This window comes from Equus caballus, chromosome 9 (genome assembly GCF_041296265.1).
Source record: "Equus caballus isolate H_3958 breed thoroughbred chromosome 9, TB-T2T, whole genome shotgun sequence".
NCBI classification, from domain to species: Eukaryota; Metazoa; Chordata; class Mammalia; order Perissodactyla; family Equidae; genus Equus; species Equus caballus.
Genome location: NC_091692.1, coordinates 85007673 through 85027462, shown reverse-complemented (window position 1 = coordinate 85027462; position 19790 = coordinate 85007673). Strand labels below are relative to the sequence as shown.

General features: G+C 41.5%; 2 long non-coding RNA genes across 2 annotated transcripts in view; both read right to left on the bottom strand.

Annotated features, from left to right (window-relative positions):
- The window catches only part of LOC102149291 (uncharacterized), an 83966-nt gene extending 74255 nt beyond the window's left edge, over positions 1 to 9711 (bottom strand). The window contains exons 1-5 of the long non-coding RNA XR_011421423.1: positions 9556 to 9711; positions 9288 to 9404; positions 8643 to 8962; positions 6762 to 6874; positions 161 to 242 (exon numbers count right to left, since the gene is read on the bottom strand). This is a non-coding gene — a long non-coding RNA (uncharacterized lncRNA). The remainder of the gene's footprint in view (positions 1 to 160; positions 243 to 6761; positions 6875 to 8642; positions 8963 to 9287; positions 9405 to 9555) is intronic.
- A 541-nt stretch (positions 9712 to 10252) lies between these two features.
- LOC138915460 (uncharacterized) lies at positions 10253 to 18164 on the bottom strand. The gene is made up of 2 exons (XR_011421425.1): positions 17843 to 18164; positions 10253 to 10523 (listed from the first exon to the last, which is right to left on the bottom strand). It is a non-coding gene; the product is annotated as an uncharacterized lncRNA (long non-coding RNA).
- Positions 18165 to 19790: the final 1626 nt, after the last annotated feature.

The following is a 19790-nucleotide window of genomic DNA, read 5'->3' as shown; positions in this document are numbered from 1 at the left end:
AGTGTTCTTTGAATAAGAACATGGGAATAAAAGATTAACAGGCAATTTTCCCACATTGATGTGGATCAGCCATGCAGTCAGCTCAGCTGGCAGTCAAGAGCCCAAACACACAGAATCAGGTATTTTCCTATCACACAGATGTGGTTAGTGACATACTCACCGATTCAAATTGCTTGACATGCTCAGAGACCCTGGCAGGGATTCTAGATTCTTTCTCTTCCTGGTGATGCCAAGATGTTATTCTCAAATAAAGGGATAGAATAAGCCTCATTATTCAAGAATATTCATTGAGTTTCCCAAATTGCAATTCAGTCTATCTAGTATTTATTAAGTCTATATTCTGGATATAGGTATGTAGAGTCCAAAGTTATAGATTCAGAGCCTTCTATGGAGAAGCCACTTGACTGTGGTCAGGCTACTTAGCACCATGGGTCTAAGTCTTCTTAACCATAAAAAGGGGAAAGTAAGTCCCTTGCTACTATGGAAGAAAGGGAGAAACAGGGAGGAATGTCTTCCACCTTATGGGGTTGGTATGTGCATTAAATGTTATAACAAGTTAGCCTAAGATTTGGTTTACAATACACACTCAAAAATTCAGTCCTTTATCCATTCAACAATTGTCTATTGAAAACTTAGGAATTGCCAGATCTGTACAAGGTAATGTGGATAGAACTGTGAACGAGGCTCAGTCCTCTGCTCTAAAGAAGCATCTAGGCTGGTAGGAGAATCCACAGTGTAAAAGACTATTGCAATCCTGTAGGATATGCAGTAGATGTGCAGAAAACACAGCTTTATGGGAGTACAGAGGAAGGCAGGACAGTAGGGGGACAAACAACCCCTAAATACACTAAAAACTGTTCTTAATATCAGCAATAACTTGAGTGTTCATTAAACGCCAGGCACTGTTCAGAGATTTACAGAACTTTTCACGTGCATTATCTCATTGATTCTCTTCTATTATTAATATCTCCATTTTAAGATAATTGAGACAGAGTGGTTCAGCAACTTTCTTAGAATCGCACAGCTACTAGTCATTGGAGCCAGGAGTCAAAGCCAGGAACTCTGACTTCCAACTTAACATTTCTAACCACTCTGCACACTATCTCCTTCACTGGCTGTTGTGTTTATCAAGTGAGATAACGAATGTAAGGTGCACAGACTCTTGCCTGTCACATAGTAAGCATTCAATAAATGTTACCTAGTGTTAATAATAGCAGAAGCAGCAACAGCAGTAAGAGTAATAGCAAAGGTAGTGATGGAGTAATAATAGTAGAAAGAGTGGTACTAGCAGTGGGAGTGGCAGTAACAACAGGAGTAGCGGCAGCAAAATGTAAAGTGCTCTACAAACGACAGCAGTTATTAGTCTGGGCTTAGAAGCATTCTAAGAAGGAAGGTAGAAAGTGTCCTTGTACATCTGTGTCCTATGGTTCCTGCTCTCAAGAAACCCACTTCTTGGGACAGAAGACCCACACACATAATACAGCTGGCAATTTTGAATAAAAACTATTTCAGATTCAAATTGAATAGTTGAATTTCCAGAACCAAATATTTCAGAAAATGTAGTCTTTAGGGTTAGTGCAGGAAGGACAAAACAGTTAAGTCTCATGAGCACACTTCGTGTGCATGAGGTGCTACCCTAAGCCCTTCACAAACACCACTCATTTATTCCTTATCACTGCTCGGTGAGATGGGCACTGCGTTATCCCTTTTCCACATAGCAGAACACTGAAGTTCAGAAAAGGTAGCCATTTGCTCAAGATTATAGATCTAGGAAGTCGCGAAGCCAGGATTCTAACTCAGAGCCATGAACTCAGCTCGCCTGGCCACTGGGATGAGGGTAAAATAGAACCCAGGCTGAGGGTGGAGCCAACTTGGACAAGGGAAGAAGAAAAGGTCGGCGTGTCGAGAAGAGGAGCTCCTCCAGCAGAAGCCTGGGTGGAGATCAGTGTGCTGAGACCGAGGGCAGGGAGGAGTGAGCGGGCCAGCTGTCAGGCGTGAGCCGGGGCCCTCCCCTCCCAGAGCTCCCCACCCAAGCAAAACCACAGAGCTGAGACACACGCTTGTTTAGGAGGTCTTGTTTTTAAGTTGCATTCTGTTTTTGTCCTCTGTACCAAGGTGTACAAGACCGAGATCAGAGCACTGAGAGAAGACAGCTTTTGTTTTTCATTTTAGTTTCTTCCAAAATGCACCCAAAGTAATAAAACTGTTTTTATAAAATGGTACTTTGGTTTTAGGACTATATTTGGGGCCACATTTATACAACCGTTTGACTCTCCTCTCATTAGTACTCCTCTAAAGCAACCTTAGAAGCTTTAGAATGGCAGCCATTCATTCAATCAACAAACATTTATTGAGCACTTACTCTGTATCAGACTGTGTGCTCAGCAATGTAGATATGGCAATGAATAAGAACAGGCATAATTCTTGCCCTCCTGGAATCCACATTCCAGTTGGGAGAGATAGGCAATAAATGCAAAACCAAATAAACAAGGTAATACCAGATTGAGACACATCCTTGGGCAAATATAGAGTGGGATGAAAGAGAGCTAGCTATTCAGGTGGAGGGTCTATAATAGGTTGAGTGGACAAGATTGGCCCTGAGAGAGTGATGTTTGAACTGAGCAGAAACGTAAGAAGGAGTTGACAATGTGAAGATCTGAGACCAAAAGGAACCAGGTGGAGGGAACAGCAAGTGCATCCCCCAACACTGATGAAAACTCGGGATGTTTGAGGAACATAAAGGAAACCAGTTTGGCTGGGTCACAGTGTGCCAGGGAGAGGGTAGAAGGAGACAAAATCCAGGATGTATTCAAGGACCAGATCAGGAAGGATCTTGTAAGCTTGATGCAAGGAGCTTAGATTTTACTTTTAGTGTTAGAGAAGGCATTTGAGGATGGTACGCAGACCAGAGAAAGGGCCTGTTTTCATCGGGGAAAACATCTACTTGCTAATGTGTAGAGAATGGATTGAAGGGGCAAAGGAAGGTGAGAAACCAGTTCAGAAGGTATCCCAATGGTCAAGGTGGGTGAGGAATGGATGTGGACTAGGATGGTTTTGGTTTATTTGGTAGCAAAGCAGACATATCTGGAAAATGTTTTCAGGGTGGAAAGAGTTCTCCCTGACACAGTGGTTGTGGGGATAAGGGAATTGGTGAAGTCCAGGAAGACCCCTAGGTTTTGGCCTAAGGAACTAGATACGTGGTGGTGTCAATCAATATAATGTGGAGGGTGGGTGAAGAGCAAGTTGCTGGGGGTGTTGGGGAGGAAATTAAAGTGCTGTGTTTGGACACAATATGTTAGAGATGGTTGTTAGACATCCATGTAGAATGTCAAGTGAGCATTTAGATACATGAATCCAGAGTTCAAAGGAAAGGACAAGGCCAGGAATAAAGACTTGGCTTTTTTAATATATAGAAAGTCTGGCACACAACTAGATAAGATCATCTTGAGGGAGAGAGAAGAAGCAAAACTAGGTTCAAACCATCTCAAATGGACACTGTGAGCCTCAGTTTCCTCATTTAATAAAAAAGACAATAACAGACACTCCATAAGGTAGTTTTACAAATTAAATTCTATTTATATATAAGGTCTTAATCTGTCTGACCCCAAATCCCTGATCCATTCCAGTGTCATATCAAGGTCAGTTTCACAAGGGTAAGGATTTCTCAAGAGACAGGGCTACTTCATCGATTCACAAAGCCAAGATCCTGTGGTCCTTTGGTCTCCACCCACACTACTTTCTTTCTCCTCTCTCCTTGACCAACTCCATCGCCAATATGTTTTTACACAGCACACAAACACGCACAAGACATTTGGGCCATTTCCCATGGCCTGCTGACTCTCAGATCCTCAGGAAAGAGAAGATCTTCAAGAACCCTGACCTGGTGGCACATGACCCCAGGGAGGTATAACAAGCATGGGTCGAACCCCCTACACAATGTTAAGTCAAGTGGCAGCTAACTCTCATTGGCTGGAATAAATATTGGCTTCCCATAGAGCCTTTGGTTGGTGCCCAATAGGGTGAGTGGCAAACAAGAGTCTTCAATCAATGGGATACTTGAGGACACAAACATGCATGTGTCCTGAACTGCCCTCTCTGCCACATTTGATTGTCCGAAAGAAAGCGTGACAGAGTTTGCAATAATAATAGCTAACATTTATTGAGTGCCTATTCTGTATCAGGCACTTGGACAAGCACTTTTTATGCATTGTCTTATTTAATCCTTCTGGCAATTCAGTGAGGTTGATATTATTATAACTCCCAAGTCACATACGAGAAAATTGAGACTCAGGGAAGATAGGTCACTCTTCAAGGTCAAACAATTAAGAAGTGATGCAGATTTGAATGCATGTCTCCTCTCAATCACTGTGCACTATCATCTCTTAGCAGTATAGTGTGTTAATCCCTTTTTAGTCTATGCCAGCAACATTGACCTCCCATGCATACAGTGGCAAGAGCTGGATGAAGAGTCAGGACGAATTCTAGTCTCAGGTCTGTTACTTATAAATTTTGTGACCTGTAGGTGGTCATTTACCTTCCTTAAGCCTTAGTTCTCCTGTCTTCAAAGTAGAGAGAGCAATCTCTGCCTCATCAGGAGTACTGGGAGCACATAATGTGATAATTGATATAAAAATTGTTTGCAAACTCTCAGTGTATGAATGTACTAAAAGATGATGAAATGATGATAAAGATATGATCATGATGATATAGATGCTGCTGATGATAATGATAAACACACACACGAATGAAAACATCTCAGAAGTCTCTTCATTGATTATTAAAACTGTTAGAATAATACCTGATCTCTAGATAATGTTCAATAAATATTATTAAATAAATAGGTAATGAAGATGAAAGAAATAGAGTTGATAAAGGAGAATTCAATAGATTCAATCTACTTCAAACAGTTAGGTCTGTAAATGAATCACCTCTACACACATCAGCTAAGGCCAGCTTGAAGTTCAAGGTGTTAACAGCAAGATAAAGATTCTATAGCTATGGTTGAGCTTTATCCTTCAGGGATTTCAGGAAGGATCCACCATGGTTAAAGAACTTCCCCCATCTAGCAGTTAGCATAGTGTTTAACACACAGTAGGTTCTTTATAAAATTGTGTTCTCATTGTCTCCCTTTTCTTCTTTTTCAGTCCCCCTCTCATCTCATCTCTCTGTCCCTTCTCCCTCTCTCCCTCCCTCCCTCTCTCTCTTTCTTTCTTTTGTATTATTTTGGATTCTCTTTCAGTCATTTTCTCTCTTCTTGAATTTCTTCTCTTCTTTCAGTCTGTCCATATTCTTTCCTCCCTTTTCTTTCTCCCCAGCTCTTCTTTTCTCTGTCATCTTCCCCCAAGCATTTTTCCTAGCCTACTGTGTAATGAACTCTCTTCTCTGTCTTTTGAGTCTCCACTAATATGCAAACTCAGCAAGCTCTTGCCTCCTGGGTTTTATCACTTTAAATAAGAAGTTCATCCATGTGGCAAACACAGAAAGACTTCTTCCAGGCTATCCAGCCGTTGTCATCTGCCAATGGCCAAAGTCCAGTCTTGATGTCCACTCTGCAGATCAATTCACCCCAAAGAGCACCCTGAAAACCATTGATATGATCAGGGCCAATGTTTCCATTAATGCAGTGGTTAAAGAAAAGTTTGCCAGTTCCAGGAAACATGTCCATTTGTGCTGCTATAACACCTTGTCTTTTTTTAAGAACCAAAAAATTGTGGGTTAGTGGGTGGGTTAGTGTGTCCTCCTCAGAATTTTGACACATTGGAGAGGCCTATTCACATTTATCCTTTCATTTAACCCCTACAACAACCATATAGGCAGACCCTATTTTCCCCTGTCCCAATTTAGAGATGGACACATAAACTCCAAAAGAAAGAAAAGAAAGAGGGAAAGAAAGAAAGAGAGAGAGTGAGAGAGAGAAAGAAAGAGAAAGAAAGGAAGAAAGAGGAAGAGAAAGAACGAAAAAGGAAAGAAATTCTCCAAATCACATATTTATTACAAGGAGAATGTAGAGTTCAAGCCCAGGTCCCCTCACTCTGGTGGTGTTGGGAAGGCACAGATGACCCGCAAAATCCTTATTCAACTTCCTGAAGCTTCCCCATCAGAGTTATTCTGGGCAGAGAGAGTACGGGTTAAAGTTGAAAACCCACAAGCATTCATTTCTTAATTCTAGGATTCACTAGCTTTGTGACGTTGGGCAAGTTATTTAGGTTCTCTGTGCCTCATTTGTCCTAAAGAAAAAAAATTTTGTCTTCCTTCTCGAGTTAAATGTGATAACACAGGTAAAACCCTTAACAGAGCTTCTGGGAAATAGTTGTCAAGGAAAGTTAGCTATTGTTATTGAATAGTTTTGATCCCCAGAAAGAATGATCCCTTAAGCCACCATGAGGAGAGTGAATAGGAGGGGTCAGAATAGAGGTTGGATGGTACCCAGAGATAGATTTGAAGCAGAGCATCCTCCCATCTGCTAGTGGAGAAAAAGAATAGATTGAGGAGAAACAGGCTCCCATTAGCCTGGTGTCTAATCCTCTGGAAACTATCACTATGGCCAATACTTAAAGATGTCTTGCCCCCCTAAGTTTTCCAGCAAGTCTCCTGGAGCCAATGACAGCATGTTCCAGACATCCCTGGGTTCAGAGAGAGTCATCACAAGAGGTTCAATGATACTCAGCCCTGGTGAGACCTGAGCTGCTTTCTTCCTGCACAAGGGCCTCCAAGCCTTCAGGACAATTACATACGAGGACGTCAGAAGGGGGATGACATACCCAGTACTCATTCTCTTGTTGATTAGGAGATGAAACGACAATCCATGTTCATTCACCACAAAGCCCACAGATATAACCGGGGGATGAGCAGGAGATCAGCTGCCTCACACACCCTGTGAGAGGAACACAGGCTCTGAATGTGAGAATTAAGGAGTGACCTCACACTCTTCACTCTTCATATCCCTGGCAGCGCTGCCTAGAAGGGGACTCAGACAAACCTCACATCACCTGACAAGTTAAAGCCAGAGGTTGAAACTGAGCACAAACTTTAACGTGGGCTTGTGGGCCCTTCAGCACTGTCTACCACACTTAAGCCTTGGATTCCTTCAGATCATTAAACCTACTATGAGCAAGGCATTATTGTAGGTATTGATAAAACAAAAGCACATCATCAGTCTTGCTAGGCCAGGAGAATCGAGGACAGTAGAAATGGCTCATTGGCATGGCTTCTCTTCCATACTGTTCTGCAGAGTCAAATTGAGGCTCGAGAGAGACAGGTTTCACATCTCCCAAGACCATTCCATGACCCTACTTCTGTGACTCATTCAAAGGCTGGTGGAATAAGCCTTGTGGGATATTGACAGTGCTTTCTGAGTAACTGTCAGTCTGTTCAAGGCCAAGGTATAAGATTACTTCGTCTTCTTAGCCCAGACATCACCATAGTTGGCAGTTGCAAGGTTGATCTTTGGCACCTCCTTCATATCTTTGAAGTATTTACTCATTCTTTGTTTCTTTGTTGTTTTTGGGGGGGGGGGGGTTTGAGGAAGATTAGCCCTGAGCTAACTACTGCCAGTCCTACTCTTTTTGCTGAGGAAGCCTGGCCCTGAGCTAACATCCGTGCCCATCTTCCTCTACTTTATATATGGGACACCTACCACAGCATGGCATTGCAAGTGGTGCCATGTCCGCACCCGGGATCCAAACAGGCGAACCCAGGGCCGCTGAGAAGCGGAACATGTGAACTTAACCACTGCGCCACCGGGCCAGCCCCCCTCTTTGTTGTTTTTATTGAGAGTCAAAGGAAAGTAAAGAACCTCCAAAAACCCCTACTCTGCCATGTTTGAACCAATGTTCTCATTTTTGAGTTAAATGAATGGGTCTACGGATATAGCCAGAGTCAAGAAGCTCTAAGCCACAGTGATGTGCTAAATCCTGGTCTCTTGGCCCCAACTTGATGCTGGACGACAAAGACTGGGAAGGAGTGCTCCCTTGCTTGATGCCTCAGTGATAACTTGAAGGGGAAAATGTGGTGAGAGAGGATTGTCTCCAATGATTTCTCACTCAGTCTCATTGCTCGCCCCACGAGAGTTCAGCTGGTCTCAAAACCTTGGAGATGTAGTTTGGTCAGCAAGTTCATTACATGTAATTTGGTATCTCATTTGGTGTGGAGAATCAAATTTGGTGGGAAAATTAGAAGGAGCTGTGGTTTCTCAGTCAATTAACATTTATTAAGATTCATCAGTAAGATAAGTTGATTTATTTATTCATTCAATATAGTTTGTGTCCTTTTCACACGGCAGAGGCAGCAACACATGGCAGGCTTAGAACTCAAACTTTAGAGTCAGAGAGATAGAGTTTGCCTCCTGGATTTGCTATTTACTAGTTGTTTGATTTTGGGTAAATCCCCTAATCTTTATGAGCTTGACTTTCCTCAACGTTAAAACGGGAGCAAAAGTTTCTACCGGACGGCATTTTTTAAATAATATAATGTAGAATAAATAATTCACATCGCACCTGGCACATTAACATCTGAAAATTCTAAATAATAAGTGCTAGATTCTGGTTTGATGAGAGTATTCTATATGAGCAAGCTAACCCTTGTTTTGTTTAGGAAAACATGAGAAATTCTTCAGATGTTTATTTTGCATCTGAAACACTTACTTGTTAGTAAAAGGGCGGTGTGTTTGAATGACTGTCTTACTTGGGCCAACACACATTGACACAGATGAGTTTCACTCTTGAATCTGGTCAGTCTTGCAATTTTCTTCTCACTCACAAAAAAGTTTCTAACGCGACCATGGTGTTTCCAGTAAATGATTCAAAATAAGAACCTTTTCGGACATCATTTGCACCCTCACCTCCTTTTGGTTTAATGTTGAATTTGAGCTTAGAGTCCATTGGAGTGCCCCCTTGTAGCGTTTTTCTGGTATATGCATCCTGCAATGAATTTACATCACACGCGGGAAAGATCACCTCTTCCGCTCCAACCAGCCAGCAGTGAAGAGAAAGCGAAATAAAGTCAACAGATTATTAATGTGAAAAATCAGGTTATAAAACAAGATGTGCATATAATTTTATAGTCTCTTTTTTAAAGTACGTATTTACATAGTAAAAACTCTGGAAAAAATATACATCCAACTATTAGTAGTAGTAGCCTCTAGAAAGTGGAGGTATAAATTATTTATTATTATTATTATTATTAAAAATATTTTCAGAAAAGACTACAGTGAGCCAGTGTTGTTTGTGTAAAAAGGAAAATAGCACAGTAAAAATTAGGTTAAAAAAACACCCCACTTAGCATAGTACCTGGCAAATTTTAGATGCTCAATGAATGTTTCATGATTGAGTAGCCCACAATCTGGATAATTCCAGATGAGCCAACAGTTCAGCCACCCTGGCATATCCATCATTCCGGCTCCACCACTGAATGATCCCTCCAGGATAACAAGAGAAAAAGAAGGAAGAAGAAAAAATGGAGAAGGAAGATTTAGGAATGAAGTTCAAAAGGGACAGGTTACATCACTTTGTCATGGAATGTCGTACCTGGAAGGCATGCTACGAAAAGGGGACTCACATTTCTTGGGCGCTGGGCAGGCTTTGCACAGAGAACACAGTCTCCCACTGTTTTCTGACTCCCGTCACACAGATGGGAAATCAACCTGACCAGTCACAAGTATAGTTAGTGGCAGTGATTTGAATAAGGCCTCCTGGCTCCAGTTCAGGGTTCCTTCTGATAAAGAAACACAGCCATGAAATATGTAAATATACATACGTAAATTTACTTTGACTTAGGGTCTCAGAAGGGTGATGGGAAATAGGGAAGATAGAAAAGAATCAGAACACCGAAGAAAAAAAACTTAAGGGCATATTTATGAGCCCCAGTTAAATATATACTACCTCCAGTCAAATAATATTTATGAATGGCATAAACGTTTTTAGGAGCTGCAAGAGAATCAATCCACAAAGAAGAAAGAAGTAACTCACCCAGTGCAGAAAGCACCTCATCAGCCCAGACAAACAAACTGGGAGGTATTTAGCAACAATCCGTGGGAGAAGAATTTCCATTGTATATTTGGGATGTCATTTATTGCTCTGTTGAGTTCTTTTGTTCAGAGAAATGTGGCAAGGTCTATTTCTCTTTCTTAATTCCTGGATATTTGCCCTCTACCCACCCCGCTCCCTCTCTCTGGGAGAGAACTCTGTTTATATTGATTGTAAGAAAACTTTGATTCCCTGGAAGTCAACTCATCACAAACATTGGTTAACTGAAATTTGGGTTTCAACTTTACTTTTATTAGCAAGTGATAAGAACATTAATTGAGATATCGCTAGCTGCTATTACATACAAATTTAAAAAATGTACAATATCCAAAACACATTAGAAATTTTCACAAACATAAAATCCAAGATGGGTGGTGTTGATTAGCAAGGGGCCTTCTTTCTGATTCCAGGAAACAGATTTCTCCATCTCATGGCTCCATCTTCGTCAACCCAGAGGTCCCAAGGTTAATGGCTTATCTGTGTCTGCACCAAGCTGATAGACTGGAAAGAGCATGGAAGAGACCATGGAGAGATCCTTGTGTTTGGACTAGAAAGTGGGACATATCACTTCTGATCACATTCTATTGGTTAGAGTTCAGTCACATGACCACACCTAAATGCAAAGGAGGCTGGGAAATGTAGGCTGCATGCCCAGGAAGAAGAGGAAACAGGTGTGTTGTGCTGCTAGTTAGTCTCCGTCACGGTAGGGAAATGAGTTAACGTTTGCACAGTAACAACAAAATGGCAGTTTTCAGAGTATGTCCTGGAGGCTGGAGAAGGAAGGCGCCTCCCTAATAACTGCATCTTCAGTCCTTTTCAAGAATCACTACACAGAATAAAGATTTCGTAAGGTTTTCTATCTAAGAAAACTTAATTCCCATGACAGGACTCCTCCTCCTAGCATGAAAACAAGGAGATGCATTTCAGGGGGGGAAAGAAGAGTTTCAACAACAAGAATTGAAGGAGAGAAAAATCACCAAAATATCCCTAATTGGTTTTAAATTTTATTTACCAAAAGTTGCATTCCTCATTCAGTCCAGCCAATTTGGGTTTTACCCTAACCAGTCAATAAGCCAAGGCTACTGATAGCGATATTGTAGTATTCGTTATCCTAATGAAATTCTATCTGCCATATATTCTACCTCAGACTAAATAGATGCCTAATGAAAGAAGAAAGAAAAAGAGAGAAAGAGAGAAAGAGAGAGAGAGAGAGAAAGGAAGGAAGGGAGGGAGGGAGGAAGGAAGGAAGGAGGGAAGGAAGGAAGGAAGGAAGATAGAAAGGAGGGAAAGTGGGAAGGTGGAAAGGAAGAATGGAAAAAGGAAGAAAATGAAGGGAAATTGCTCCCTCCCTGTGTGTGTTTCTCCATCATTTGTTCACTAGACAACTACACTTAGCCTTTAAAACCAGTCTCCCTTGCTCTAATTGCAGTGACAAAAAGTATCTCTGAGTGAGGAAGCCCAAGAGTATTTGAAACCAGGTTACAACTCCCTTCAGTCACTTGGTTCTGTAAGAAAATATGCATCCCTACAAATTATCTTTAACTCCTGCAAGGAGCCATCCAGCGCTCATGGGAATTTGAATTTATGGGGGGGGGAGGAGGGGAGTGTATTCTTTCTACCAGTTTTTACGATAGATTTCATGACCGTAAGCATAAAAGAGAAGTTTCTGGAAGAAAAACAACTTAACTCTAATCAAAGCTGAATTGCTGTTCTTGGTGTTGTAGGGTGCAGAGTGAGAGATGGATGGATTATGCTCCAGTGTATGCATGTCTGCCTCAAACCAAATACACATACTACCTTGTCCCCTTCAATCTGAGTCGTTAGCCAAGAAATGCAAACACTGAGGTGAAGTCCTCTACATCATGTATTTTTTTAAGTGTCACTTGATACTGATAAGGTTAAATTGAATAGATACGCCCAGTGCTAACCGGAACATAATTTAGAAAGCAGTTTCATTGGAAATTTCGTCATAGTTAGATGCACTTATATTTTTGGAACTAATGATTGAATTTCTGACCTCATTTCTAAGGAAATGCTCTTAATAGCAGAAAAAAATAATGCTTAGACATGTTTGTTGTAAAGCTATTTATGACAGCAAATGCTAACAATGGGATTGGTTCAATCAATTTAGCATATAGATTATAATGAAGATGTTTGAAATTATGCTTTCACTCCAGTCATATGCAAATCATTACAAATTGTGGATTAGTAAACTCATAATTACTGATTTTTTTAGAGCTCTAATGTTAAAGTAATTGTGAGCTCAGTCTTTAGCTTTAAGTGAGCACATTAGTATGTACTTTCCGAATGGCTAGACTATTGTATTTCTGTTTCTAATTTGGGGGCATTTTAATGACTTTACATTTGGGAATGAATTGAAATTGAATTTAGGTATCACTTTGAAAATGGTCATTTTGCAAAAACTTGGAGACAGGCTTAAAAGATAACATTAAGCAGGAAAGAAAATTGCTGGAAGAGTCTGGTAACAAAAATAAAACAAAAATGAATTTTAAAATAGAAAAAAAGTCTTTTTTCCCCATTTTTTCTTCCTCTTTTTTGAAATTTCTTCAAGAAAAAATCGAAATATTCTTTGAGAAAAAAATAAAATGTATTTATATAGATACAGATAAACTCAAAAAAATTGCATCTTAGGTCTATGGCTTCTCAGACCTCGACTGCAACTCCCAAAGCATAAGGATCTGTTAAGTTACATGTTACTTGAAGTCTGCCATCAGCCATGTGTCTGAAATATTTCCTGTGAAACTCGGTGGGCATCATTCTCAGCATTGGTGTGAGCCCTATGAAGGACAGATGCCTGTGTAGCCAACCAAGTGTTCCATGTCCACAACCACTTCATACGGAGCCAGGAGGATGACGTTGATCATCAATTTAGAGGAGGATTGAAAGCGAGAATTCCATTCTTCCTCAATTCCGCAGTGCTGCTTTCCCTGGCTCTAGAAATTATTTCTCAGGCTGAGGAAACATAGAGCAGCAAAAGGACCAGAATCTGCCTTTTCCTCTCCTCTTTAATATGAATGTACCACTGACAGAAAGACTTAAGCCACTCCAAGGCAGGCTGGGTCAAGTCTTGTTGCCAATAATCTCCTTTTTGCTATTGCCGGCAGAATGTGGTTTTGTTTCTCTTTCGGTGACAGTGGCACTGAGCCTATCTTTGGTGAGGGCCTTCTGCATCATCTAAGAGAACTTTTTTTTCTTTCTCCTGTATTTAATCACATTCTCTGCTGCTATATTTTAAAAGAACCAGTACTTAGTTCCTGTCCAGCTGGGCATGAAAATCCCCTTTGCTCCCAGGGTTCTGACGGAGGAGACTTGCCTTCAAATTGTGAAGGATCCTGCTTGCCTGTGATCCCTCTCCGGCCCCCAAGCCCTATCTCTTCCAGAAAATTCAGACACAGGGCTGGGTTTGAGGAGGTGTGGTGCAAGTTTGCCAGGTCACTTAGTCAGTACAACAGTATTTCCTGAGAACATACTAGGTAACGAGTTGTGTATTAGCTGCTGGAAATATGACATTGGAGACACGCCTTAAACAAACGAGTCCAATAAGTTATTAACTAATAACCTCAATTGTTTAGGGTGCTCACAGGGAAACACACTTTAGTCTAACGCAGTGATTCTTAGTCAGGGGCAATTTTGCCCCCCAGGAGACATCAGGCCAGGTCTGAAGACATTTTTGGTTATTACAACTTGGAAGGAGGCAAGGACGTGAATGGGAGTGCTACTGACATCGAATAGGTAAAAGCTAGGATGCTGCTAAATACCCTACAATGTCAACAGTTTCAAGAAACCCTGATGATTTTCAAACTCAAGCAGGCAAAGAATCCCCTGGAGAGCTGGGCCCATGTCCAGAGTTTCTGATTCAGCAGGCCTCCGGGGAGGTCTGAGAACTTGCATTTCTCACAAGTTCCCGGGTGATGCTGCTGTTTGCTGGTCCAGGGACCACACTTGAAGAACTACTGATCCATATTTTCAGAGAAGACATCCCCAAGAAAATTTTGTGTAAAGGTTTAGCAAGACATAGCTGGAGAAAAAGGAAAGGGTAAACTTTTGCAGACAGTTTGTGCAAAAACCCCAGAGGTAGGAAGTTTTGGCATGTTCAAGGAACTGAAATAAAGGAGCGTGGGGTTGAGTGGAGCTGGAGAGGGAGCCAGAGGCAGATGGTGCAGGCCCGTAGTAGGAGTGTGATCTTTATTCCATTTAAAGCAAAGGATAGACACTGAAGAGACTTTAGCAGAGAACTGGGGGAATCGACCAGGGAATTGGGGTGAACAGTACTCTAGGGCGTGTTGCCTACAGTCTAATATAACAAAAGTACGTGGCCTTTGGAGCCAGATGGTCCTGGATTTCAACCCTAATTAGATCTCTTACTAGTTATATGATCAAGGGCAAATTGTTTAGCTTCCATGCGCCTCAGTTTCCTCATCTGTAAAATGGGGCCATTCATACCCACTTCACTGTATTGTTGTGCGAATAAATGAGATCATGTTCATAAAAGTATCTGGCACACAGAAGGGCTCAATGAATGTTAATTCTCTTCCATTAAATGTCAATGATGAAAGGATCAGGGCTCCACCAGAACCTATTTTGCATCTCAAAGAGCACACAGCAAAGCATGATGTCAGCAACCCAGGTCTGTCCAAAGAGTGCTTGCATCACCTGTGTGTGCCAAACCTGCACCAGGGTGCTGCTGGCATAGTTAAGGGCAAATTAGGCAACCACCGGCCCACACAAAAATGCCACAAAGCTAATGCTAGGTTTGCAGATACCATCATAGGGCTCAGGCCAAAGTTACCTAATTTATTGATGTTTGGATACTTCAGAGGCTCTTTTTCCATGTCTTTTATTGTTTTGTAGCCTGACAATAAGGGGGAGGAGAAACAGAACTTGGAACCACAATAAATAATAATACTTAACACTTAAATAACCTTTGCCATCTTCAAAGCCATTTCCAAACACTCACAAATTAAGACTTACCCAGCCCCAGCCTTGGGAAAGTGTCATTATCTTTGTTTCTTCAACACAGCAAAGAGGATGAGGTAATGGAGTTGCCCAAACTCTGGCCACTTGGCATCAGAATGGGCTGCTGTAATTCAATCCAAGCATCCCTCGTGGATCCATTCCAGAAGGTCCTGGGCGTTTCCCTGGACCATGGGTCGTGCAAAATGTTTGCTTGGAAAAGCAAGGTCTACTTTTCAAGAATCACTTTTAAAAACCATAGTAAATAACAAAGATGGAAGAGAAGTTTTGGAGGGGATGGATATGTTTATGGCATGGATTGTGGTGATGGTTTCAAGGATGTAAATTTATCTCCAAACTCATCAAGTTGTATACACTAAATAGGTATAGCTTTTTGTAGGTCAATCACCCCTCAATATATTGGTTAGAATAAAAAGAATTCCTTGTGAATCTAATGTTGCATGGATATTCCCAGCACAAACTGAATTAGACTTAACTGGAACGGTTGCTTTTTGGCCAACACGGTGCCATATCTGGCTCCCCAATTCTCTCACTCTTCCATCTCCCAGAAAACTGAGCAAATGTCAGGGTTTTTTTGAGTGTTAGATAATTATATAATTAATAATGATAATATCTCAGAGTTTCCTCATCTGTAAGTTGGAGATAATGACACAGAGGGTTGTCGTGAGGACAATGTGTGAAGAATGCCAGGAAGGGAATCAACACAAGGAAGTTTTCCTTATCATTGCTGTGGTTGATGCCATTGACATCGTATTTCTATCATTTTACTATTTTCCATATGTTTCATGTATGCTCTGCCTTATGGTGTTCATGAGAGTTGTCTCGTAAAGATAAGCAGGTAGCATCCTTTGTGGAAATGTGGGCTCAGAGAGGGCAAACGGACTCACCCAAAACTACACAGCTAATCACTGGCAGAGCAGGGAGGCGCCCATAGGTTGTCTTTATATCACCCCAACTTCATACATGACTTCCTCTCCTCCTACCCCAGAGACTTCTTCTTTGTGTCCATGTTGTCTAGGATGTTTGCATTCTCTCCTTCTCCACATTCCAGGCAAGTAATGATGTCTCTGAACTCCCCTCCCATAATTCCACAGCAGCTCAAGACATCTATTAAACCCCATTATATGCCGTACGCTGTACCCAGGGTCTGTGGAATATCAAGGAGCTTGTCCTCAAGAAGCTTCATATCAAGTGGGAAAGATGAGCACCAGCTAGAACAACTGCTCCTTGGAACCAAGACTCAGAAAGGACCATTTAGAACAGCCACCACTAGAATTCTGGATCTAAAAATGCCAACCAACCCCACCTTCAACCCTACTCCTATGTCACCAGGGGCATGATGCTTTAGAAACAGCATCAGACACTCGCATCAGAAAGTCCTCATTTGTCTCAAGGTGTAAGATTCTCCCGTTAAGGTGCCCAGAAGCCATGTTTGCTTATTTCAAAATGGACAGATTAATCACAGATTAATGGTTTATGCGTTTTGGTTGCAATTCTGATAACTCATTTTGGAAGGATTGGTTGTTTCATGACCATCAGAAGTCAAAGGAGCCAGCTCAAAGGAATAGAGTTGGAATCAGACAGAGTGTAAATCTCAGCTTTGCTCCTGACTGGCTGTGTGATCGGGGAGAACTCGGCCCCCCTCCAGGACTCGGTTTCCTCATTTGTAAAACGGAGGCAATAAGATCAACTTCCCGGGTCATTGAGGAGTTCATGAAATAATATGTGGCACTTTACAAATGCTAGTAAAATATCAACAACTAATATTTTACTGTTTTTAAAGTAGTAGCTTTAGTTAAGAAACTGGAAGACAAATTAATAGCTATTTTATAAATATAGCTATGTGGTAGAAAAATTCTAGTTTATGATGAGAAAAGCATAGAAGGGATGCTTGGGGCAAAAGGGTGGAAAGCAGTGCATCATCATTATGAAAGACCTTTTGTGTGCCATACAAATAGCATGATATTAATTGTGTGGTTCTGGAGCCAGACAGACCTGAATTCGAATCCTAATTCTATTCCTTCTTGGCTGTGCAGCTTTAGACAGCTACTTAATCTTTCTGGGCCTCAGCTTCCCAATCTGTAAATGAGATAACAAATACACCTACCTCATAGTGTTTGGTGAAAACTGTGTGGGTGAAAAGCACTCACCACAGCACCTGAGAAGTAGCAGGCACTTGGTAAACATTCTCTTTATTTTAACTATTATCCAGCAAAAAGGAAAGACAGCTTGCTCAAAGTTCTCTTGGTCAGCACTTTAGGGAGTGGAATACACTCGTCTCCAGCATAGCAGCAGTTACAAGAATAACGAGATCTGAAGGTGCTTTGCTAGCTCAGAGAAGGAAAAGTTTGGAATTGAAATCCTCAGTGGCTTTAGGTCAGAGAACGGCAGCCAAGAAAGGTGACTCAAGGCTGGGTGCAACGTGAGGGCGGCAGGGTACTATACTGCCTGGAACGTCACAAGTACGGTGGCCAGACATCCCAGTCTGCCCAGGTGTGGACAGATATCTTTCAATATGTAACAAACCATCCAAAATTTAACGACTTAAAACAACACCATTTTGTTCATGTATCTGTAATTTCAGGGGGGCTCTGCAGAAAGAGAGAAAGAGAGGGAGGAAAGAAGGATGGAAGGAAAGAGAGAGGGAGGGAAGAAGGAAAGAAGGAAGGAAAGGAAGGAAGGAGAAAGAGAAAGAAAGAAAGGAAGAAAGAAAAAGAGAGAGAAAGAAAGAAAGGGAGAAATAGATGAGAGAGAGAGAATTACTGAAATTTACAGGAGGACAGAGTTTGCTTGAACTCTAGAAAGAGATTGTAGGAAATACTCACCCGTGGTGGGCTTCAAGGGAAAGAGAATTCCTTTAGGGACTGGAGGTTGAGCCAGTGACCTCTGACATCCCTTCCAGCTCTCAGATTCTGTGACCATCTCCAAGGAATGAGCACAGTGATGATTAACATTCCCTTTTTTCCAAGATGAGTGGTGTACACTTTCATCTTTCAATGTTTATAAATGCCTTTGAAAATGGAATGTGCCACATACATACTAAGAGCTATTATTAATGTGGTGTCCAAACACCTCTCTCCACATGATAGTTAAGGAACAAAGCATTAGGAGCGAGAGCATTAGAGAACTTTCAGAGTAAGCATGTGTGTGCACACACCCCAATTAAGGAATGTTCTCTATTCTCACCCTGCCTTGGGAGAGGCAGAATATTTCACAGTGGCCAGAGATGGAGCAGAATGGCAGACAAGCAAGGGCTGAGTAGAGAATTCGGTGACAAAACCAGAGCATAATTAATCAATGCAGTTTTCATGGACCTCCTATTTGTGATTCAAAAGCTAAGAGCTATAGAAAATGTAAAAACTTCATGGATACAAGGCTCTGTGCCAAAGACATTGACCCAGTTTTAGAAGTCTACTCTCAGAAGATGGACTTAAAGGCCAGCTGACCAGGCCCCAAATGCAGATAACCCACCAGGGCTGAGCAAGGAGCGAAGATCCTACTTGTAGATAACCAGGGGTAGGTCAACTAAAATTTCTACTGCAGTTGCAGAAGCCATGGTTCTAAAGCATTTTTGTTCATGAATGCTTCAAGAATCCAATGGAAGTTATGAACCCTCTTCCCAGAAAAACACACATGCCAATAAAATCTTGCATTCAGTGTCTCACGGAGTTCACATATTTCCTAAAGCTCTGTCATTTCCACAGCTCTTGTGTAGCTGGGACCTCTAAGTTGTGAAATTAGCAAACTCTGAACAGATTCAAAACAGAGACTAGATCTTCTCCAACTCTGAATCCTGGGCATCTAGCCCAGTGCCTGGCATGTCATGCACCTAAAATAAATGCTTGTTTAATAAAGAAACATGGAATTAAAGATTTTAAAGAGCAATGGATCATCCTTTAACTGTGTCTCTAAAGAGCTTTATAATTTATTTGTTTTTTTGGTTGTTGTGTAATACTTGTCAGGAATTTGACCGCCATAGTGTAGAGAGTCAAGAAGACATGACTGAATCACCAAATCAGCCGGAATCATTTCAAGAACAAGGGAAGGTTGAAATATTTACTCTCTTACCCCCGACACAAGATGCAAACTCTGTCTTGAAGAACATTAAAGAACCGTGTGTAAATTACAAAATCCACACCTAAAATGGCAAAATTGAGGGTATCACTCTTCAGAAATCCCAGAAGAACAGCAAAGCAGCATGTAATTCAAGCCTTTCATCTCTCTGAGCAGAACTAGCCTTGGTACACCTCTCAAACTTCCTCCATCATGAAAGAAATGGGAATAGGTCACGCTTAAACTCACCCGGGCTGTAAATGCCGCTGGAATAAACCCCTCAACAAGACACCCACTGGAACCGTTCACTGGAAGAAATGGATCCTATCACTCAAGCAAGTTCCTGGTTTATCAAAATCAAGATGTCAGGAGAGAGAAGCAAAGATGGGACAGAATTAAAGAGACAGGGTGGGAGAGCAGGAGGGACAGAAGCAGGGCTTCTGAAAGTCAAGGCTTCTGGTTTCATCTCTTTCTAAAGTAGTTTTTCCCCTTGAAGAGGTAAATAAAACAAGACCATATGGGTATGACATTATGCAAATAAGTAGACAGAGAGAAGAAAACCCTAATTGCTGCTAAGAGTTAAGACCCAGTCCAGAAGCCATGTGGCAGATTATCTCTCAGTGACCCCCCACCCCACCCAGCACCTTTGCATCTGTCCAGGGCTTTGCACCTTGAGGGCTTCCAACTTCCGGCCACCTTGAGGGGCTTTTTAGTAAAGTG